Source organism: Leiobunum rupestre, chromosome 10 (genome assembly GCF_980474605.1).
Source record: "Leiobunum rupestre chromosome 10, qqLeiRupe1.1.hap1, whole genome shotgun sequence".
Lineage (NCBI taxonomy): Eukaryota > Metazoa > Arthropoda > Arachnida > Opiliones > Sclerosomatidae > Leiobunum > Leiobunum rupestre.
Genome location: NC_143393.1, coordinates 53,112,609 through 53,138,043, shown reverse-complemented (window position 1 = coordinate 53,138,043; position 25,435 = coordinate 53,112,609). Strand labels below are relative to the sequence as shown.

Below are 25,435 nucleotides of genomic sequence, written 5' to 3'. Positions count from 1 at the left end.
TTCTGTAGGATAAACTGAACAACCTGTGTTTTTATAAAACAGACTTCTGTAAATATGGCACACATTTCTGTATAACAAACTGAACAACCTTTGTTTTTATAAAACGTACTTCTGTAAATATGGCACACATTTCTGTAGGATAAACTGAACAACCTGTGTTTTTATAAAACATACTTCTGTAAATATGGCACACATTTCTGTAGGATAAACTGAACAACCTGTGTTTTTATAAAACAGACTTCTGTAAATATGGCACACATTTCTGTATAACAAACTGAACAACCTTTGTTTTTATAAAACGTACTTCTGTAAATATGGCATACCGACACCGTTCTGTAGGACAAACTGAACAACTTGTGTTTTTATAAAACGTTCTTCTGTAAATATGGCATACAGTTCTGTAGTACGTCTTATGTGTTGCAAAAAACGGAATTCTGTAAACATTTCAGATAATTTCGGTAAAAAACACTTAACCCAGATTTTCTGAAATACTTTGAATTCGGTTTTTTAATGAAACTTCTTTTGAAAAACGGACATTCCGTTGTGATAAAAAACCTATATTCTGCAAATATTACAAAATATTGGATACAATTTCGAAAAAATCATTTATTCATGAGCCAATTTCCCAAAATTACTACAGGATTTTATTTTTAATTAATATCCAATCATATTGGGATATTTTGTTTATATAAAAAAGATCTTCACGTTTATAACCTCTTTCGGATTCTCTGGATTTATCTTGGCGATGCATCTATAATATTGAAAGAAAATTAGTTAAACCTTGACCTCAATAATTTATGTTTAGTAGTAGAGTCAGCCCGCATTCAAAGAAAGGACTTATTATACAAGGAAAGATTATTCCCTCTTAATGTTAATACGGGTTGCCAAAACGTTTTCATTTAAAAATTCCCTAACTTTTCCAGGTTTTCCCTGACCGTCTAAAACAATTTTCATGGACCAATCAGTAGAGTAGCTAGGGGGGCGGCACTTTTCACTTCATGGCAACTGAAGCGACGGTCAATACTCCATTTTAAACTAGTTTTGAAAACTATTTCTCTGCAAAAGGTCTAGCTACGCCACTGGGACCCATAACTTCTTTTGAAGTGGTAATTAAATATGAACAAGAGTACATAATATGCTGACATTAGAAAGCTATAAAGAAGTTAAAGACAGTAAATCTAATGTGGTCACCGGACAGTGATGGTCGTTGTTCTACCCCTGTGAGAACAGTGTCAGAATCTGACAGGCGAGATGCGCGAAACTTCAAAGGGAGAGGAGCGTGAGAGGAGTTTCACAAAGTACGCGTTTCAGATTTGTCAAAAAACGTCCAAAATATTAGAAAATAATTCAATATTATTGTAGTACAGTCCAAAAGAAATAATTCAATCAATGTCATCTTCACGTGTTCTACTACAGTCGAACTATGGTCCCAAGAAAGCTTAGTATGGTTTGCACAATCTTTGCGTCAATGTCCGTCATGTGTTCTACGGCACCCACTCCCATATAGTAAAATTTAGCCAACGGGTTTACTTAATACAATAGGTGTTTCAATAAAATAATAAATAAAAATTAATTAAGCTTACTTTTAAATTAGTGCCTCACCACCTAAGCTCCAGTCTACGTCACTATTTACATTCCTTAACATCAAAACTGGAACATTAAAATCGTATAACTTTAACTTACGCTGCGCTGCAGTTTCGACACTAACTTCAGTCCGGAGTCATGAGCAGTGTTGCCACTCTATGATTTACAAAATTCCAAGATCGAGCTCGAAAAAATGCCAAGAAATGACAAGCGCGAAATTTGAAAGCAGAAACGAAAATTGAGCGCGAAAATTTTGTTTTATACAGGTCACCATGTTTTATAAAAACAAAGTAGTGGGCTCAAAATGACTAAATTTAATTACATAAATTAACTATTTATGTTTTAAATTAATCTTGTGCACTGGAAAAATTCGTCGTCTACGTTATTTTAATTTTGGTAATTTTTGCGCAAGTTGTTAAATTGTAATTTAAAAAATAAGACATTCGGTTACCATAGAACCTTCCAGCGGCCAACGCGAGAAGTTCGCTAAACTACTGGATTTCCGTCTGCTAATTCGTCTACTCACAGTCTAGAGTAGAGAAAAAACAACGCAATTTTATTTGATGTTGTGATAACTGACCGCTCTTTTTCTGATACATCAAAATAATCACGTGCTTGGTTGATACTTTGCCGTGGCGTTGTTGATTTCTTTTTTTTTGCACTAAAGGTTTGAATAGTTCTTTCTATAAAGTAACATGGCCTTCTTGTTTTAAAGTAGCTGTTACGTCACTGCATTTACCTTCTCCAACACTACGAGCGCGCGCTCGCATCACGAGGAGCTTCCTATTTTCTAACGCTCGTGCAAATCGCGCGTGCTAAGATAATTCCACCAAAGCTCAGTCTTGTGACGTAAGAGCAACATGTTATACTTCTACTTTTAACAAGTTGGGTAAGCGTAAAATATTTATAGAAAGAACTATTATAAAAGAGGTGAGAGTTGCTTGCGCGTCATGACACGAGTAGCGACCCGCACAGTCATGCTGCCGTGAGCGACATTTTAAATCGTGCCTAGCTTGTGCGACGACGATAAAACGACCTGACGGATGACAAAGGCTCCGTATGCTTAGGTGGCAAATCTTTGGTGTGGGATTTCACCTAATCTGCTATAGGGTTTATTTCTCAGTAGCATGAATGTTACATAAGTAAGCCTATCATCAAAAATTAACTTTTTAATTAATTTAAAAAAAATTGGTTTACAAAATTGAAACAGTAAAAATTAGTGGAGTTTGTAAAGAAATTCCCCAAGAGACGAGCCTAGTAGGAACGTGTTCAAGACGGCGGCCGCAATGGCTATGCGTTGGCTGATGTATTCCACGGAACGCGGCTACCCGGTTACTTTCCAAAATTTCCGGTCAGTTGCGGGTTCCAGGGCCAAGCCAAGAGTTTCAACAGCCAAAGCACAGAACTGGAAGCGATGACCGAGGCACACATTTATATGGCGTTTTTCTTCAATTCAGCCTGGATGGCGGCCCAGAGAGGGGCTGTAGAAGACGAAGCCAAATACGAAGGCGCTATGGGGTCGGAGCATGTGAAATCCCATACTAATGATTTACCACCGGACCAAGGGACAAGGGTCATGCCATCTGGGCGTTTGCCGTCGTCCCTCGACAAACTGCGGGGGCTCGAGGACGGAGGGCACACAGGCGGACATTTCACGAGAGTGCGCCGTACGATGTCGTTGACGGCGGCGTGGCGGGACAGACGACCAGCGTTTTTTTTTGCAACTTTACCATGGGTCCCGAATGATTCGACATGGGCACCACAGTTGCAGATGCGCGGAATGCAGATATGAACAACCAAGCGAAGACCGATGGCGATTCTAAAAGAATTATCGTCGAGATGAGTACCCAGAGACGGAGAAGGAAGCGCGTTCAGCCAGGCACCGGATTCCTTTGAAACGACAGATAGGAGCCGCGCTTTATCGTGGTCGCAAGAGGCGCGTTCCGTTAGGTGCGACAGTGGCTATCATAGGCTTATGGTAATAACCGCAGAAATTTAGAAAATTTCGTTTCTATAAAATATTTATATTACAACTACGGATATACACGTAAAACTTACATTAAATAATTGTAGGGCAAATTACAAGACGAGATCTGTAATTTTTGCAGTTTTTGGTGAAAATTACAGTGCCACAAATAAACATATTTGGTCATTTTAACAGCCAAAATCGTTGATCATGGATTACAGAAATAGTTCTGTAATCTCTACAGTTCTTAGTACAAATAACAGTTCTGTAAGTAAAATATACATAAGGATATTGTACAAAAATAAAATTACTGAACTGTTTTACTTGCTTACAGAAACGTACTGCAAAAATTTCGCACACATTAATACTGTACAAAAACTCTGTAGAAAGTACAGAAATTTCTCTCAGTGTACTACCCCCTTCAGGATTCTAGAATACTCCCTTAAGGGTTCTATAATACTTTAAAGTCTTATCACTACTCCCTTTAAGGTTCTAAACTACTGCCTTAAGGGTGCTACAATACTCCTTTTAAAGTGTTAAAATACTGCTTTTAGGGTACTTAAACTACTGCCTTAAGGGAGCTACACCCTTACCAGGTGTTAAATCACTCAATTTACGGGGTAATATAACACCCTTTATACACCTTTTCAGGTTTTTAATTTGGGACAATAACAATCCCTTTAGGGCGTTTAAATTAACATTAAAGAGTGTTTTTTTACAGATATTCCACCCTTAATATACCATTAAAACACCCTTTTTTTAAGAGTGTAGAATGAACTTAATTGAAAATCTTGCTTCCTGCCATTGACACTTCGTCAATTATCAATAATTTCAAATTTTGATAGGCAACTCTTAATTTATTTAAAGTTTCTGATTCCAAAGGGGCCATTTGCCCACGCATTTGCATTGTTGGCAATAGAAAGGCGGTATGTAGAGTAGTTCCATGGATGTTAAAGGCCGCTTTACCGGTGTACGCGCACTTTAGAGCTACGATATTAGAGATATCTGCCCCTGGATGTTTGTGGAAATATCTGGAAACAGCTTCATATACAGCATTAATTAAAACACTTTTCCCCACTCCTGCACAACCAGACACAAAAAGGCGTAAAGGACGTTACGAGCTAGACTTTAAGTGGCCAAGTAAATAAAAAATTGCTCTTTTTGTCGAACGTTTAGAGAGTGAATCAAAGCTTTGTATTATGTATCTCCTAAATATAAGGCATTTTTAATAATGGTGTGACCTCGAGTTCCTCCGAAATCAGATATTTCTCTACTGATGTCACCAACAGGCAGTTGAGTCCTTTCGGCGGAATATTCGGGATCGTCAAGGGTAAATCGTTGATTTCTAGCATTTTCGTACTGCACGAGGGGTTGTGCAATTTCTTCGTTTTCGTTTCGTTCATTTTCGCGAAAATTAATCGTTGCTTCTTCGATAGCAAATGCATCGATTTCGTGTATAAATTCTTTAGAATTTTCAGATATTAAAGGATAGTTATCGAGATATTTTTTTTAAAATCCGATTGAAGTATATCAGCGTGTTCATCTCTCCAAGGATAGAATAGCATAATCTGTTCTCGATAAAAGTTTTCTTTGTCTTGTGTTTTGTTATAATTTCTGTAACGAATGATTTTAGCTTTCGTATGTTTTCTCAAAAATCCTTTTCCGTTCTTTAAAGAAATCAAAAGGCTATTTAGTTCCGTTTGACCGTCGTCAGATTCGCCATCTTGACCAAGATTTTGAAGTCTAGTTATTCTTCCTTTGCTTTTTTGAAACTCGTACCACGCGGCAAATTGTGATAAAGTTACTGAATCCATGACTTCCGGTCTGTAGGGATACCTATCGAATAGTCCTATAGAAAATATGTCCGCACTTTCGGGATCCAGCGCCTCTAGTTCAACTAATGATTTTACAATATGAACTCTTTGTTTAGGGGGGTTTGTATTTACGAACTCGTTAGCACGGCTTGCGTGAGATACTTTCATTTGTAAGCAGCCATAAGCGGCTTCTTCGGCACTAATCTCTTGAGCGTTGAGAAATTTGTTAGCTATAACTTTTAAGCGTTCCTTCCCCTGTAGCAAATTAGAGTCGGGCCGACGTCGGCAAAAGGTACTAAACACTAAGGTCGGCCGACGGTCGACCTTTGGATTGTGGGTCGAAATGTCCTAGGGGTAAAAGAGTCGGCCGACTACAAAACGTCGACTCTTTACCGCCTTTTAATAGACCTAAGAACCGACTCCGAAACGACGTTATCCCTACTTAGCATGTATTGTATTATTACGTCGAAACGACTTACTTTTTGATATTTTAAGTGACTGAAAATGACCACATAAAACCTTAAATATAGCTATATACATGTATGCAGTTGGTCAAGTCCCATGAACGGGGGTGAAACAATGAGTTTATTTCCGACAATTGGAGAGCTCTTGAATCTAAAGTACAAAGTTCTAGAGTTTCTTGGGGCTTAGTAAAAGTAACGAAAATATCTTCATTAATAATATCTTAGCCTAACATATTTAGCTATACGAATGTAACCTACTTGAGCTGAGAGATTTTTATTGCGGAAACATTCTCAGATTGGATATATAATATTTTTCGAAAAAAATAATACAGAAAGGAAGTTACTTTAAAAATATTTCAATTTGTTTTATTAAATCGTCAAAGTTTCATAGTTTTAAGCGATTAATTGGCAAAGCACGACCTTAAATCGACTCTTTGTGCTACAGGGGTAATAATTAAATGTAAGGTCTATATTAAGTCGGCTAATGGTCGGCATACCGACCATAAATAGTCCCAAAAAAGGATTTACGGTTTTAGGGTCGAAAAACGTTCGGACGTTTTTAGGTCGGCATTTGGTCGTCGACTATAAAGCGACTTTTCGACCGTACTCCGACCCTAAAACGACTTCATGTGCTACAGGGGTTCATGGTAGATCCTTTATTTTTCGCTCCTTTTAACGCTTCAAGTAGTAGTTTTGAAATGCCGCGTTGAGATTTCCCGATGTACGATACAACGTACATCACGCAAGCGTAAGCGTCAAGGACGAATTGTACGTCCATATTCGCTTTCCAAAGCCGAAGCACGTCGCTGTTGTACGGATTGATTCTGATTTCTCGTAGAGATCGCTTTAAGAGAATCGTCGGCCTTTTATAATTGAGTGTTACACAATCTTTATACAGTTTCTCTTAAATTCCTAGCTCTTCTAAAAATTGTTGAAACGCCTCCGGTGCGTTATCGGGCTTTAGGTTATTGATGGATTTTTGAATATTGTACGCTTCTTTGTTAACCACATTCGCGTATGCTGTAGCCCATAATTCTCTTTGATGGGGGTCGAAAACAATGGTTTTGGGCATTGGAGGCCAGGGTATTCCAAATCGACAGGTAGTCTCTTCGTTTTTTTAACTTTGCACGTTTTGGAGTGTCTATGAGTTTGATACTGTATCAGGTCCAATAATTCTTCGTTTTAAGATTTTGCGCAGGAAATGTATTTGTCGACGAAATTCTGTATTTCTGTCAAGTTAGAAAGGTCGTCCTTGAGTTTAGGTGCATCTGAAATCCAAATTAAAGCATGGATATGCGGGCTCCCGCGATGTTGAAATTCGACACGATAATAAAAATCATTTATTTGCCCTAACGGTTTCATTTTACTTTGAAGTAATGTTAGCATAGCTTGAAATCGGTGTTCGAAATATCGCGCACAGGTTATCGGATCTTGTTGTATTAATTTGGCTTTGTCTTTAAAGTTCATAGTCTTTATTTCTTCATCGCTTATGGGCGGATTTCCAGAAATTATTAAGAGAGCGTTTATTAGCTCATTCCAACGTGTTTCAGCCGCTGAGAGGGTAAGAAAAAAAGTAGGTTTTCCTAATTGGCGCAACATCGCTAAAAGTTCCTTTTGACGTTTTTGCCAGTAAGCGGGAGAAGAACGAACAGTTTCAAGAATTCGAAATCCGTCGTCATGTTTAAGAAGCTGGTCCAATCCACCTGCCGCTCTAACGACAGCTGCCGTAAATAGGCGACCATCTGAAGAATTGGTCTTACGCATGCATACTTGAATAGCTTGGGTCAGTTTTAAGATTTCTATTTTTACAAAGGAGTATAATATTTTGGAAACATTGTTTGCGCAACGCCTATCAAAATTTAAGAGTTCCCATTTGCATTTATCGTGATAAGAAGCTTTAACCGAAAAGACCATTTTTTGTCCACCATAAATGCTTGGGAACGATAATTCTTCAGAAACTTCATCGTATAACCAAGAATGTATTTATTTATACTCAGGGAGAATGAATATGTCGAGACTATCGACGGACACGTTGAGCCCCTAATCCCGTCCCGCTAAGGAGGGGGGGGGGGAAGGAGGCGGTCTTATTTTTTGCGTCCTCGCTGCAGCGTTAATCGCGTCGAAAAACGTAAATTTTAAGAACCAATGAGATTGCAATATTATTTGATTTTATTAAAGCGGATGAGCATACCGGGGGGCCCAACGGGTGGAATTAGAGAAACGCTAAATATAAACTCGACATATTCATTCTCCCTGAGTATAAATAAATACATTCTTGGTATAACATTGACAAAGGTCTTTTACCTTGTCCAGACACGAAGCATCGAATTTCATCGCTTGCAGAATTGTCCATGTCGGCATCTCTTGGAACCACAAAGTGATCTCCTGGCTTTGATGTTTGCGCGTCTTCACGTTCTTGGATTGTAAAATTTCGGTCTTCATCATTCACTATAAAGTAAATAGTTCCGATATCTTCACCCACGGCCAACTTTGATTTCTCGCGCATCTCTCGCGCTACAGCGGCCATCTCATTCGTTGGCGTTCCTGTGTTAACCTATGAGCAAAAGATGTGTATGACGTCAGCGCCCCTAGCGGATTATTATTTTTAGTATAGTTTTTACATTGGGGACAATATAACCACCGAGCGTGGCGCTGAACTCCTACACATTATAGTACAGTTTATAGGGGGAAAATCCTTGCTCGCGGAATTTCGACGAATGTGTTGGCCGTAGTAGCGCGAAAAGCGCGTGATCAAAGTTGGCCGTGCTTCACCAAAAATGTCTTCAGATACAGCGATGCTACACTCTTAAAACAAAAGGTGTATTTTCTTGTCCCATATTTAACACCTTAACAGGTTTATAAAGGATGTTATTCTACACATTAAAAAGCAGTTTTCCTGCTAGGGTGTTTATTTACACTGTTTGGGATGCTTAGGTCCTCCGTTTTGGTTACTTTGTTATACAGTTTGTGGTATAAACCTATTCCCTTCAGGGTACAAGACTACTCCTTTTAGGGTACCAAACGACTCCCTTCAGGGTGCTATAATACTCCCTTTAAAGTGTTAAAATACTCCTTTTAGGGTACTAAACTACTGCCTTAAGGGAGCTACACCCTTACGAGGTGTTAAATCACTCAATTTACGGGGTAATATAACACCCTTTATACACCTTTTCAAGTTTTTAATTTGGGACAATAAAAATCCCTTTAGATCGTTTAAATTAACATTAAAGAGTGTTTTTTTACAGATATTACACCCTTAATATACCATTAAAACACCCTTTTTTTAAGAGTGTATATTTACGATATAGAGGCGTATCAGTTAAATGTCTCACAGCTGCTAAAATAAAAGCAGGACGGACGCTTTCAAATATAAATGGTGTTCCATCTTGTAAATGTCGTAATAATTGTATTTGAATAGTTAATGTATTACTTGGATGCCTGGGAAGAATAGCAACGGATGTATCAACGTTAACGGGTACATTTACAACATTGCATTTAATACCACGTTGTTGGTCGCAGCCTAATGAACGAATCTGCATAAATGGTATACGCGGAGAAACCATCCTTTGTTCTTGTGGACTAAGTAATTTCAAAACTTCGGGTAGATTTTGAAAAACAAAACCATTTGATTTGGAAAACTTTGGAACTTCACCTTTTGAGATGTACTTATGACAGGTTGTACAAAGATCCACGAAAGAAAGTGTAAAATGTCCGAGATTTTCAATTACTCTTTGCAATTTGTCAGCCGGCAAACTCTTAAAATTTTTTTTTAAAGTAGAGACCCGAGCAACAATGGCATTTATGTATTGAACGATATAGTTTAAAAAGTCTCCATATTGAACGAAATTGGTCCCACGCTAGCCAGATTTATTTGTACCTCTATTTATTCCCAACTCAATGCGGTACTCGGAATCGCATCGTTTGGCTGCCGCAACGGATCTCTAACGTTCACGATACTCTGGATCGATTCGTCGGGCAGCCATAGCGGACCTTTCACGTTCACGATACTCTGGATCGATTCGCCGGGCAGCCATAGCGGACCTTTCACGTTCACGATACTTTGGATCGATTCGTCGGGCAGCCATAGCGGACCTTTCACGTTCACGATACTTTGGATCGATTCGTCGGGCAGCCATAGCGGACCTTTCACGTTCACGATACTCTGGATCGATTCGTCGGGCAGCCATAGCGGACCTTTCACGTTCACGATACTCTGGATCGATTCGTCGGGCAGCCATAGTGGACGTTTCACGTTCACGATACTCTGGATCAATTCGTCGGGCAGCCATAGCGGACCTTTCACGTTCACGATACTCTGGATCGATTCGTCGGGCAGCCATAGCGGACCTTTCACGTTCACGATACTCTGGATCGATTCGTCGGGCAGCCATAGCGGACCTTTCACGTTCACGATACTCTGGATCGATTCGTCGGGCAGCCATAGCGGACCTTTCACGTTCACGATACTCTGGATCGATTCGTCGGGCAGCCATAGCGGACCTTTCACGTTCACGATAGTCTGGATCGATTCGTCGGGCAGCCATAGCGGACCTTTCACGTTCACGATACTCTGGATCGATTCGTCGGGCAGCCATAGTGGACGTTTCACGTTCACGATACTCTGGATCAATTCGTCGGGCAGCCATAGCGGACCTTTCACGTTCACGATACTCTGGATCGATTCGTCGGGCAGCCATAGCGGACCTTTCACGTTCACGATACTCTGGATCGATTCGTCGGGCAGCCATAGCGGACCTTTCACGTTCACGATACTCTGGATCGATTCGTCGGGCAGCCATAGCGGACCTTTCACGTTCACGATACTCTGGATCGATTCGTCGGGCAGCCATAGCGGACCTTTCACGTTCACGATACTCTGGATCGATTCGTCGGGCAGCCATAGCGGACCTTTCACGTTCACGATACTTTGGATCGATTCGTCTGGCAGCAATTGCGGAACTTTCACGTTCACGATACTTAGGGTCTTTTCGTTTTTCAGCGATAATAAGCCTTTTTCTTTCAAGGTATAGACATTTTGAATTTAGTATTTCTTCGTGGGTTACGGCGTTTGGAAGTTTATGTTCACTTTCTGTAATTTTATTTGTAGTAAGAAAGTTCGTTGGTCCATCTCTATGTTTGATGGGGTCGTGTTTGGAAATTTGACATTTTAAGACAGGCATTATTAAATTACTCTGATTATTGAATGTAATAGTAGAAGTTTCATTTTGAAGAATTGGCATATCACTTGAAAAATTGAAATTTCGTTGTTTGAATTCTAGTTTACGTCTTTGGTCGTTTTCCATTTTCTGGAAATCAGGATCTTTTCGTTTCATTGCCATTCGCAGTATACCTTTGTCTTTATTCTCCATGATTATGGATTCTATTTACTGAATATAAAAGAAACGAAAAACTTACTATTTTTTGGCCTCTTAATATTACTTTTAATAATAACCTACTGCGTCAAGTTTACAAAAAAATATTTCGAGAAAACAATTGTAGATGTCAGCACAGCATATGCGAAATGGCCCCGACTCTTGGCCTTCAAAAATTATTTGGTCAGCCTGGTAAATTTTCTTATTGACCGAGCTTATCGATATGTGAAACTTCGGGCAAAATTTGCATATCACTTGATGAATTAAAAATTAGTAGTTGTTTGAATTCTAGTTTAGGCTTTTCGTATTATTGCCATTCGCAGTTTAGCTTTTCTTTATTTTCCATTAATATTGATTCTATTTACTGAATATAAAAGAAAATAAAAACTTACTACTTGTTTTGCCTCTTAATATTGCTTTCAGTAATAACTTACCACGTTATTGAGTATTACACTTTAAAATTAAAACTGTAGTCCACGTGAGAAAAGTTACAACTGTCTTTGTTACGGTTTTTATGTGCGTAGCTGAACTGTCTTTGTTACGGTTTTTATGTGCGTAGCTGAACTGTCTTTGTTACGGTTTTTATGTGCGTAGCTGAACTGTCTTTGTTACGGTTTTTATGTGCGGCGCTGACTTTGACTTTTGCGGAATATTTTTAATCTAGACCGAGCTATCGCTGCCATCTAGTTTCCAAAAAATATATTTTGAAAAAACGATTGTTTATGTCAGCCGTAAATTTTCTTCTCGACAGATCTCGAAACTTAAGATATATGAAACTTCGGACAAAAAGCAAACCCCCAGATTTAAAAAAAATATATGTGAAAAATAAGAGAAACTGAAACTAGTTTCAATACTCTGGTTTGCTTATTGGTTTCATTGGGAATTTTACTAATTTAGTTGTTATCAATAAATGAATTAACAATTTCAAAATACTTTTTATTTTAACGTTTCATTTTGCAATACAAGTTATTCTTCTCAAATACTAAATTTAATAGAAAGAAATTTTCTTGTTTTCTATAAGTAATTTAAATGCAATTAAAATTTGGTTTGGAATTTTCTTTTTCCCTGAAAGTAACAATTAAAAAAAAGACTACAATATAGAAAATATTTTTAGGTGTGTTATGTAATATATAACATTTTGGCATGCAATTTATCTTATTTAAAAAGTTATGTAAAAAGCAAACATAGGAACATCTTTATTTTGATTGTGACTCGAATTCTTCCGTATTATTTCCGCTAAGGAGAGTGCCATCTATGCCGTATATCGGAGTAGTATCACTTTTTTTAAGCCATGTGGGAAACCTTTTCTTTGATGGAGTAGAAAACCTTTTATTTGATGGAGTAGAAAACCTTTTCTTTGATGGAGTAGAAAACCTTTTCTTTGATGGAGTAGAAAACCTTTTCTTTGATGGAGTAGAAAACCTTTTCTTTGATGGAGTAGAAAACCTTTTCTTTGATGGAGTAGAAAACCTTTTCTTTGATGGAGTAGAAAACCTTTTCTTTGATGGAGTAGAAAACCTTTTCTTTGATGGAGTAGAAAACCTTTTCTTTGATGGAGTAGAAAACCTTTTCTTTGATGGAGTAGAAAACCTTTTATTTGATGGAGTAGAAAACCTTTTCTTTGATGGAGTAGAAAACCTTTTCTTTGATGGAGTAGAAAACCTTTTCTTTGATGGAGTAGAAAACCTTTTCTTTGATGGAGTAGAAAACCTTTTCTTTGATGGAGTAGAAAACCTTTTCTTTGATGGAGTAGAAAACCTTTTCTTTGATGGAGTAGAAAACCTTTTCTTTTATGGAGTAGAAAACCTTTTCTTTGATGGAGTAGAAAACCTTTTCTTTGATGGAGTAGAAAACCTTTTCTTTGATGGAGTAGAAAACCTTTTCTTTGATGGAGTAGAAAACCTTTTCTTTGATGGAGTAGAAAACCTTTTCTTTGATGGAGTAGAAAACCTTTTCTTTGATGGAGTAGAAAACCTTTTCTTTGATGGAGTAGAAAACCTTTTCTTTGATGGAGTAGAAAACCTTTTCTTTGATGGAGTAGAAAACCTTTTCTTTGATGGAGTAGAAACCACAGGAAACGCATTGGCTCTGAACGATGCGTTCTCCAAAACGTTTTCATTCGCTGTTAACGATGCTTTCTTCGAGGTGTTTTTTTCAACTTTTGGTGGATCTCCAAATAAACTGGAAGAAAAAGCACTAATCCAACTGTCATCTTCATTTGTAAATTCATTTGTAAATTCTGGACCGCTGCTAGAAATAAAATTAAATTCTAAGTGTATGCTGCTTTCAATTTAAAACCCTAACGAACTTTAAAAATACCTTTGATCTTCGATGGTCAACGATGCTTTCTTCAAGGTGTTTTCTTCAACTTTTGGTGGATCACCAAAGAAACTGGAAGGAACAGCACTCATCCAACTGTCGTCTTCATTTGTAAATTCTGGACCGCTGCTAGAAATAAAATTAATTTCGAAGTGTATTTTGCTTCCAATTTAAAACCCTAATGAACTTTAAACATACCTATGATCTTCGATGGTCAAATCAATTACTTCCGATGTAGGGGGAGCCTTATAAGTTGAAATTGTTTTCATCTTCTTCGGAGCACTAGTTCAGAGAGACAGAAAATATTCAAGTTCAGATAGACAGAAAATATTCAAGTTCAGAGGGACAGAAAATATTCAAGTAAATAGTGGTTTTAGTGTGATATCATAATTTAAAATAATTACTTCGGGCATTCAGGAATGAAATCCAAAGGCTCCTTTTTTATTGGAGTATTTAGGTAATGACCCAAAGATAGATCTTCGTTGATAGAAAAATTCCCCTTTTTTATTGGAGTATTTAGGTGATCTTCGTTGATAGAAAAATTCCTCTTTGTAGGCATAGAAATTCTAGTAGTAATATATATTTTTTAAATTATAAAAGATCAACGTCAATTTTCAGAGAAAATTCTTAACCCACCTTTGACCATCGAGGTTAACGTACTCCCCTTTTCGTACAGAGTAAGAAATAACTGCCCTTCTCAAGTCAGGACTCGCTTTCCATGAATTGTAGGCTGCCACAAAGGCACTTTGAGCGTTAACATACGTTTTAAAAACTCCGTTGTGGCGTAAAGCATCAGAAAGCATAGTGACATTAAAGACCTTTTCACACGAGCCAACTTTTCATATCAAAATATTGAGTCAGCAAAAATGGATCAGTGATCCATTTTTTTATCGCGTACTTTTTTGGAGGACCAACTCATCGAACTTTTATTCACACGAACCAACTAGTTGACTCAACTCAAAGTTGACTCATCTAGTTGGATCAAAAAGTTGGCTCGTGTGAAAAGCCCTTAACTTGATTGATATATCCAAACGCAGCGATTCGAATAATTTGTTCATTTTCTTGAATAGTTTTCTTATAAAAAGGTTCTCTAATTTCGCTGGGCCAGTCATTTTCACCAACGTATCTACGTAGGACTTGCCAAGGGTTCACTTCACGCCCACGCATTATTTCAACTCGACAGTTGATTTCGCTTGAAACTAAAGAAATTCGAAACTAAATCCAAACGTTCAATAGGAAAACGGCAGAAGGGGTGGGAAATGGCCCGCACGTGGTTTTAAAACCAAAACTAAAATTAACCGGCCAATAGGAAAACGGCAGAAGGGGTGGGAAATGGCCCGCACGTGGTTTTAAAACCAAAACTAAAATTAACCGGCCAATAGGAAAACGGCAGAAGGGGTGGGAAATGGCCCGCACGTGGTTTTAAAACCAAAACTAAAATTAACCGGCCAATAGGAAAACGGCAGAAGGGGTGGGAAATGGCCCGCACGTGGTTTTAAAACCAAAACTAAAATTAACCGGCCAATAGGAAAACGGCAGAAGGGGTGGGAAATGGCCCGCACGTGGTTTTAAAACCAAAACTAAAATTAACCGGCCAATAGGAAAACGGCAGAAGGGGTGGGAAATGGCCCGCACGTGGTTTTAAAACCAAAACTAAAATTAACCGGCCAATAGGAAAACGGCAGAAGGGGTGGGAAATGGCCCGCACGTGGTTTTAAAACCAAAACTAAAATTAACCGGCCAATAGGAAAACGGCAGAAGGGGTGGGAAATGGCCCGCACGTGGTTTTAAAACCAAAACTAAAATTAACCGGCCAATAGGAAAACGGCAGAAGGGGTGGGAAATGGCCCGCACGTGGTTTTAAAACCAAAACTAAAATTAACCGGCCAATAGGAAAACGGCAGAAGGGGTGGGAAATGGCCCGCACGTGGTTTTAAAACCAAAACTAAAATTAACCGGCCAATAGGAAAACGGCAGAAGGGGTGGGAAATGGCCCGCACGTGGTTTTAAAACCAAAACTAAAATTAACCGGCCAATAGGAAAACGGCAGAAGGGGTGGGAAATGGCCCGCACGTGGTTTTAAAACCAAAACTAAAATTAACCGGCCAATAGGAAAACGGCAGAAGGGGTGGGAAATGGCCCGCACGTGGTTTTAAAACCAAAACTAAAATTAACCGGCCAATAGGAAAACGGCAGAAGGGGTGGGAAATGGCCCGCACGTGGTTTTAAAACCAAAACTAAAATTAACCGGCCAATAGGAAAACGGCAGAAGGGGTGGGAAATGGCCCGCACGTGGTTTTAAAACCAAAACTAAAATTAACCGGCCAATAGGAAAACGGCAGAAGGGGTGGGAAATGGCCCGCACGTGGTTTTAAAACCAAAACTAAAATTAACCGGCCAATAGGAAAACGGCAGAAGGGGTGGGAAATGGCCCGCACGTGGTTTTAAAACCAAAACTAAAATTAACCGGCCAATAGGAAAACGGCAGAAGGGGTGGGAAATGGCCCGCACGTGGTTTTAAAACCAAAACTAAAATTAACCGGCCAATAGGAAAACGGCAGAAGGGGTGGGAAATGGCCCGCACGTGGTTTTAAAACCAAAACTAAAATTAACCGGCCAATAGGAAAACGGCAGAAGGGGTGGGAAATGGCCCGCACGTGGTTTTAAAACCAAAACTAAAATTAACCGGCCAATAGGAAAACGGCAGAAGGGGTGGGAAAGGGGTTGCCCGCTTCAAGAAAATTCCGTGGATCGGGCAAGCTTTTGTTGGCAAACCTGTTAACGTTTGAATATATTTATCTCTTCGTTTCTCGACAGCGTTGGCAAAGGTACCGATGGAATTCACGCTACGGCAGTCGGGGACAGCGCGCTTTTCTTCTCGGCGATTCCTACCTCCTCTTCCCGCGAAGATTAGCTTGAAATCGAGGGGAACTACTACTACTACTACTACTACTACTTCTCCTACACCTACACCGCACCCAGAGCAATACTTTCTCCCCCTTTAGGGAGGGTGAAAGTAAAAATCAGCTAAGCTAATACCCAAGGCAGCACCTTAAGCCCAAGTCATCTAGCGACTCTTAATACCTTAAACAGGTGGCTGGGTTACAATGCGTAGGAGTACTACCGATAATATGAATAATAATAATAATAATAATAATCAGCTCGGCTACTACCCGAGGCAGCACCTTAGGCCCAAGTCATATAGCGACTTATAATTCCTTAAATAAGTGGCTGGGTTACATGGCGTAGGAGGGTGGTGACAAGCCCTTTAACAAAGCAAATATTTCGTAAATAGTTTGGGTTGGGTGCATTTGGCCGACTCTTCATTTGACCGACTGCTCATTTGGCCAACTACTCATTTGGCCGACTACTCATTTGGCCAACTACTCATTTGGCCGACTACTCATTTGGCCGACTGCTCATTTGGCCGACTGCTCATTTGGCTGACTGCTCATTTGGCTGACTGCTCATTTTGCCGACTGCTCATTTGGCCGACTGCTCATTTGGCTGACTGCTCATTTGGCTGACTGCTCATTGGGCCGACTGCTCATTTGGCCGACTGCTCATTTGGCTGACTGCTCATTGGGCCAACTGCTCATTTGGCCAACTACTCATTTGGCTGACTGCTCATTTGGCCGACTGCTCATTTGGCCGACTGCTCATTTGGCTGACTGCTCATTGGGCCGACTGCTCATTTGGCCGACTGCTCATTTGGCTGACTGCTCATTGGGCCGACTGCTCATTTGGCCAACTACTCATTTGGCTGACTGCTCATTGGGCCGACTGCTCATTTGGCCGACTGCTCATTTGGCTGACTGCTCATTGGGCCGACTGCTCATTTGGCCAACTACTCATTTGGCCGACTACTCATTTGGCCAACTACTCATTTGGCCGACTAAGCATTTGGCCGACTACTCATTTGGCCGACTGCTCATTTGGCCGACTGCTCATTTGGCTGACTGCTCATTTGGCTGACTGCTCATTGGGCCGACTGCTCATTTGGCCGACTAAGCATTTGGCCGACTACTCATTTTAACGACTGCTCATTTGAACGACTGCTAGTTTGGCCGATTGCTCAGTCGGTCAGGATGAACGGCTCATTTGACCGACTGTTATAATATAGCCTGTCCTATACTGTATTTAGTGTTAGGTTGACTTATAGAAATGGCAATGTATTCTAAGTATTGGCGCCTCATGGCGCCGTACACTCACTTCGCTCGAGCGCTGGGGGGCCGGACCGGATCCCCCCCCAGCCCCGTTCTTTATAACCAAGCTGGGCCTTCTAAAACGTGACCTAGAGGACAGTACCTGGCCAAATGCAACTAGTATCATTCAAACGCCAAATAAGCAGTCGGCCAAATGAGTAGTCGGCCCAATGAGCAGTCGGCCAAATGGGCATCTAGTGAAGACATAACTCAAACAGCTAACTAGACTGGTGATAAAATATCTTCGAACATTCAACTGTGCTAACTATTGGGGCATTACAAATACCAAATGGGACTAACGAAAGCTTTGCGTAGCCAGATGTATCTTCAAAAACATTAAACCTAGACTCGGGTGTAACTTCAAATTTACGTCTAAATTTTTAATACATTTAAATACATTTCTAAAGATAAATTAAATTTTCAAAAACATTTACAACTCACAATTAACCAAATCCTTAGTGGGGCAGATGAGAAACAGACGACACGAACTCTAGCCCCAAAATAGTTTAGCCATTTTACTTACGTCATTAAAGTGTTGGTTGCACGAAAAATCGATAGTAATAAAAACAAATGAATGCGGGCTTATTTTGAAGCCCAGGACGTTCTCTTTCCAAAAATGTCATTGTCGAAACAAATTTCCAAGCCTAAGTGTATTAACTTTGAGTCCGAAACTGACCTTTTTCGCTCCCCAAAATCCTGAAATTGTCGGCGAATTTCTCTCCTCCGTAGCACGAGCAATTTGGGGCAAATCAAAGCTGTAGTTTTATTCCTAAAATAGAAGGAACTGAAGTGGAGGGATTCGGTTTACTTGTAGAAGTTTTCAAACCAGAGGTTTTTAATAATAAAATTAGGCTTATTATCGAAATAAAAAATATTTTTTACGTGCGCGCGACCCGACGTTTTATGAAGAATTTACAGGGTGCCTTCGGTTTCAAATCGTTTTTCTACTACGTAGGCTTGTGTATGCCTATTTCAATTACTACTGCGTAGGACTTTTTCAACCTGATTTTTATCCCAGATGTAAAGAAATGTATTACAGACAATTAGCCAATGATACGGTTCGCATTTTCTGACGTCATGGGTGCCGAGAAGAATTTTAGAAGTCTGGAAATTCGCCGAAAACTCGATTTCCACCATTTCGACTTCTTTTATTATTAATTCAAAGACCACTTAACCGATTTTCATGAAATTTTTTGTACTTTCTATAAAATGTTTGCTCTTTCTAATGAATCATTAATTAGCCATAGCTAAAATTTCGTGGACCCAACACTTTAAGCAGTTGGTGTAACCATTCGTGGTTACCTGCTAAAACCGCTCTCTACAAAATGGCGCGAAAAAAATCGAGAAAGTGACGCCTTGCGAAATTTAATAAGAAACTAACTTCCCCATGTACGAAAAATATTTGAATTCACCGAAGTTAGTTCATTTAATCCAATTTCGCTTGATTTTACCCCCAATACTCGACATTTTCCAAAGGATTTCATTTTACCTAATTGATTGATGATTTTTTAAAAAAAATTCTTGAAAACCTTTGATTTTACAAAAATATTTCATATATACAGATGTTTTTACAGCTTTTCCAATTTTCAAAATGTACCAAATTTAACAAATTGGCCCATATTTCTTAATTTGCTCAGTTTTCAGAATGTAACAAATTTTAAAAATTTGCCCAATTTTCTAAATTTGCCCAATTTTCTAAATTTGTTCAATTTTCAGAATGTACCAATTTTAAAAATTTGCCCAATTTTCTAAATTTGTTCCATTTTTAGAATGTACCACATTTTAAAAATTTGCACAATTTTCTTAATTTACCCCATTTTCAGAATGTACCACATTTTAAAAATTTGCACAATTTTCTTAATTTACCCCATTTTCAGAATGTACGACATTTTAAAAATTTGCACAATTTTCTTAATTTACCCCATTTTCAGATTGTAACAAATTTTTCAAATTTGCTCAATTTTCTTAATTTACCTAATTTACCCAATTTTCCTAATTAACACAATTTTCAGAATCGCAATTTTCTAAATTTGGTCAAATTACAGAATGTACCTAATTTGAAAAATTTGTCTAATTTTAAAAATTTGCCTTATTTTCAAAATTTTCCCAATTTTCTAAATTTGGTCAATTTTCTTAATTTACCCAATTTTTCGAATGCACCAAATTTTAAAAATTTGTCCAATTTTCAGAATGTTCCAAATTTTAAAAAATTTGCCCAATTTTCTTAATTTACCCAATTTGCACAATGTACCCAATTTTCTTAATTTACCAAATTTGAAAATGTTTCCAATAGGTCAGGGAAAAGTCAAGGAATTGTTTAAAAAAAGTAAGGGAATTTTAAAATGACCCCAAAAAATAAGTCAAATAAATTTTTTTAAAGATTTTACCTTATTCGCCAAAAATGGTCAGGGAAAATTGGGCAATTTGGTCAGGGGAAACCTGGAAATGTCAGGCAATTTCATTCCGGAAATTTTGTACGAACCCTGGTCATTCCTCGTAACTCTAATTACTTATTTCGATTAACCGACTCACTTTTGGAAAGTAATTATAGAGACTAATATTATATCAAAATTGCTTCACATTCTTTAGCGTACAAAGCTGCTCTAGATTAGTACAGTCGTAGCTTAAACGTGAAACAAAAATGTAGAATGGGAAATGTGGGCTTTAAGGTGTTTCTCATTAGTCGTAGCTTGATGCGACATTATGTTCTAATTTAAAAGCAAATCAAGATAATAAGAATGGATGGTTCGTGGCGCTAAGAGAAGGAGATACTTAAAAGTCGCGAGCAGTGTAATCTGTGTCTGCGGGCTTCTCGGCTCGTCGGAGCTCCCTTCTAATAGATCCAGGTTAATTTGCATGAGAAATTAAACAGCTTTGTTCCCCGACAGAAATTATCCTACATAACGAATGACTTGATAAGAGAGACGACTTAAGAACTTACTTTATTTGGAAAGTTTCTAGTTATATCCAACTTATAGAATAATATCAGAAGTTTATAGAATAACTCTTTCTTGGGAAGTATTTTACTTGGAAATGATATTGAATAAATAAATAAATAAATAAATAAATAGCTCGATAACATTTCGGTCGTGAAATATAAACATAAATGTTTTAAATTATCGGGGTATTTAGGAGTAAATAAATTTAAAAAAGTTTTTAATTAAATTTGATGATTAAAAGGGTACTTTATTCTGGTTTAAATTTAAATACACATTATTTTAAAAAATACCCAGTAGTTAAGAATTTGATTGGGTTTTTTAACCAATTATACTCTGAATAATATTTCTATTAAAACTTAACAATTATAAGCTTTCCATAACAAAAGGCACACTGTCTGCTCGATTAAATAACTTTTCTTATGATTTTTCAGAGGAATAAGAATCAAGGGAAATTTTATTCGAAAAAATGGGTAATTTTAAGGCCGGTTCGGAAAATTTTATTTTGCTGGCTTACATAAAGCGCCAAAATTTAAAATATTATTATTATTTTTAAATTGTAGGTCTTTATTCAAATTGAATAAGTTAAAACCTTTAGCTGCCCTTAATGAAAACGACGTTAGACCGTTTCGCTCTAACTATTTAAAATTTCATAATTTACATTTTTACAGCAAAATTTTAAAATTTGTTTATAATTTTTAATAAAAAGTATTAAACCTTTAATCCCATTCACTTAACAAAAACAAGGATAGACCATGTTGAACAACTTAATTAAATACATTTAATAATTATGGGGAAGGGATAATTAAAATAAGATTAAATAATTAAATAACACAAGTACTTGAAACGTCAGATAATTTTTTTTCTCAATCACTCTTAAAGTAACCTAACATTTTCACCACTTAATACTGCAATACATTAAAAGAACTTGGAAAATTAGGTGTTGTTGAAATGCGAAAAGGACTAAAAATTTCAATTTCACACTTTAAGAACACTATGAAACACTTAAGTGTTCTCCATGTGTTCTGAAAGTGACTCGAATTTGCTTCCGATGGGTTTTTGCTATAAATAATTAAATTATCTGGAATTCTATTGTGGTCTAAACATATACTTGAGAATTAAATATTAATTAGATTTTGTTTCAATCGTTAGATATTCTAATACGCACTAATATAACATTGATAATTATTTATTTATTTATTGATTTTGTAAGTAACGAGCAGATAATACAATGCTTTAATAACTTTCTACAACGGAAAATAACTCAATATCTTATTTACATCTTCCATAAAATATTTTTTCAACTTTAGATGGAATAAGTCGAATTTACTTATCAAATATTAAACTTAAATCGACTTTTCTTTTTGCCACAAGCCAAAATAAAATATTTTTTTTTTATATTTCTCAGGAGCCTCTAATGTAGAATTTTATACCATCTGAGGCAAATGCGAGAAAAACCTTTTTTTCCCGCTTCTGAATGGTTGTAGTGTTACGCGGCGGCAGAGTAAATTGGAAACTCGAAATTTAAAGATGTTTTGGGGCGAGAGCTTCCTCGAGTCCGACCTCAATTTGTCGGTTCCAAGTAACGGTGGGCATTTTTAACAATTTAAAGCTCAGCTCACAATTTGCTCGTGATACCTCGTAGTGACATTATCTTCGGCTCTTTTTGTAGAGCGTCTAAGGTGAGATAATTCTTTCTTGATAGTATTGGGAATTTTGGCCAACGCTCTCATTGGATCGTTTTCTCGATGATATCAATTGGGCCATTCCAAGTTCTCTCCCCACTGGTTTAAGGGGTTTTCCCCCGAGATCTTCGGTTTCCCCTTCCACAAAAACTTGTTGAGGTTAACTGTAATAGTTAGTGTAGGGAGCTGTTGGCTCGAACGCGTGGCATGCAGGGCTTGCCACCACCCTCCTACGCATTGTAACCCGGCCACCTGAATTAAGGGCTTTAAAAGTCGCATGATGACTTAGGCCTAAGATGGTGCCTTGGGTATTAGCCTAGCTGATTATTATTATTATTATTATCAATTGGGCCATTATATTTTAAGCTTGTACCAATTGCATTATCTTAATGGTGCTCGTCGTACCAGCGAAAAGGCAACTTCAATTCGTAACGACTGTTGAAGACAGTTAAAAATAAAATGTACACTCTACTTTTTAATATAACTAAACATCCTTTTTAAACTAGTATTGCATGGTCACCTGAATTAATGACTTTAAAAGTCGCTTGATGACTTAGGTCTAAGGTGGTGCCTTGGGTATTAAATATAGTGAATATGTAGATTAGTCCATTATGAAAAGGGATAAAAAAGCTAAACCCTAAACCAATTTGAAGAAATTTAAAAACTTACTAATAGCTCATACCGATAGGTCTTCGAGCAAACAAAAAGAAATAATTCACCATACGACAGAAAGTAATCTAATCATGTGACCACCGATAATTTTCGGAATAACTTAATACTAAATACTAGTATTTAGTACAAATATTGGGGAGAGCGAGTATTTATCGTACAAATATAATTCTTATTGTGGACTTAGCGAAAAACCTTTAAATACTTAAGTGAAATGATATTATACTTTCAACTTAGACCAAACGACCAAGAAGCTCACAATTTAATAATAATACATAATAATAATCAGCTAGGCTATTACCCAATTCACCACCTAAAGCCCCATTTTCATGCTCGCTGGTAGCGGGTAAAAATCGACAAAATCCGCTTCCGCTACACACTTTTTCACTTTCTGCGTCGATCTGTTTCAAACAGATATTTTAGCTTTATTTTCACGCTTGCGAGTGGCGGAAGCGAATTTTGACGATTATTATCCGTTACCAGCGAGCATGAAAATGGGGCTTTAGGCCTAAGTCATCAAGCGACTTTTGAAGCCTTTAATTCAGGTGGCCGGGTTACAATGCGTAGGAGGGTGGTGGCGAGCCCTGCATGGACTAAGGTTCGGTCTGAATTTTCCCCACTGCATCTGGTAGTTCCCACCATCCAAAAAAGATCATTCTTGTAATATCCTTGGTAGATATGTCGATATCAATTTAGCTTTAAAACCATGTAAGCACAAAGCACCCGCGTACAGCATTCAGTAGTAGAATCCCATAATTCTATAGGAGATTTAACGGTTTCAGCCACAGAATCAGTAGCATCTACATTTTGTTTCCAAGCTTAAACTCTATGTTGGGGAGAGTGGCCAATGAGAAATAACGTGTAGTCAATGACGTCAATCACCTCGCTAAAAATCTAATTGTTTTGGCGTTCTACTAATTACATCTAATTAACAACGAAACGAAAAGCAACGAATCTCTATATTTGGGTATTTTACACGTAAGCGCTTCGTGTAAAAAATTAAGGCGGTAACGAATAATTTGCAACTTACTCTTTAAAATCTCGAAACAACACGTTTTAGAAATGTTTGCTATTCTTAACTTAATTTTATTTGTTTCTTTAACGAAACAATTTATTAAACCGTAAGCCTATTTTATATTTAACAATACTGCTAATTATAATCGCTTTGAACATGGACCTTCACAGGTACATGAAAAATTGGCAAGCGATGAAATACCTCGAATAATGTTGTAAGACAATATGAGAAGGATTTTTTTTGAATTAGTAAATATCTATAGGCAATATTACCGGTAGGGGGTTATTTAAAATTTTATCCTAATTTAATAATTATTTACTAAATTAATTAATTAATTAATTATTACCCGCTCCTTACTCATACTATTACCGATAACTTCAAGGAATTATTATGGCAATGAGAAACTGGAGTACTAGGGGAAAACCACTTTAAGCAGGGAGTAGCTCTGAGTTTTCACCACTCCGCCACTCCATCTTCGTTAGTAATTCCACTAATGGCAATTATTTAATTAATGTTTTAATAAATCTTAAATATTGAGCAATTGATTTCTACCCAGCCTCTGTGTTCCACCATTTTCTAATAGAGTCGCTGAAAAGGCATAAGGAGGTACAGATGACGTAGCAGATGACGTTGATGACGTAGATGAAGCTATGAAATAATATTTCTCATCTACAGGCGTTTGATATTAATTTAGTGCTTCCAACAACAGTTGCCTTATCTGAACCAAGGACATACTTACGACAGATCAGGTATCAGATCATGACCCTGAGGGGTCGGACATTCACCAAAAATGTGTACGGGATTTTGGAATCCGGGATTTCACGCTGGATTTCAAGATTTCATGTCGGATTCCGGGATTTCTCGACGGATTTCCGGATTTGGCATTTACGCTGAGACATTATCAGATCAGTTGATACGGTGGAAATGCAAATCAGGTAGTTTAAGCCCGAAATGTATGTTAATTCCTAGTAAACCGACCGACAGAAGGTGAGAAGATTTCAGATGCTATTTCACGAGCCACGAAAAAAGAGGTAGCTCGGTGTTCGGATAAGAAATTTTCCGTTTATTTCGTTTATATCCATATCCGAAAATTATCCGAATACTTATTTGTTGCGTACTAAATCGTATAATAGTCGGGAATCCACAAATAAACAGTTAATCAAATTTTACATTTTGGCGGTTAATTTATCCGTTTTCCCGAACTCTAGTTAGTACAATCTCATTTCGTCTCAAAACGTTCCGGGTCGCTCGAAATTGAGACGAACGTGCCCATATCTGGTTTCCCAGGGGCCAAAACCGAAGATAGGAACGAAAATAATATTGCTAGAGGAGAGAGTGGGTGTGTCGGTGGGGTTTGTAAGGGGCCAACTAGCGAACCGTCCAATCTAAAAAAGATCCGCAGAGGC

The 25,435-nt window shown here is 37.9% G+C and overlaps 1 long non-coding RNA gene across 1 annotated transcript; it reads right to left on the bottom strand.

Moving 5' to 3' along the window:
- Positions 1–677: 677 nt before the first annotated feature.
- LOC149926192 (uncharacterized) lies at positions 678–1,732 on the bottom strand. The gene is made up of 3 exons (XR_016476847.1): positions 1,709–1,732; positions 1,584–1,637; positions 678–751 (listed from the first exon to the last, which is right to left on the bottom strand). It is a non-coding gene; the product is annotated as an uncharacterized LOC149926192 (long non-coding RNA).
- Between the last annotated feature and the right edge of the window lie 23,703 nt (positions 1,733–25,435).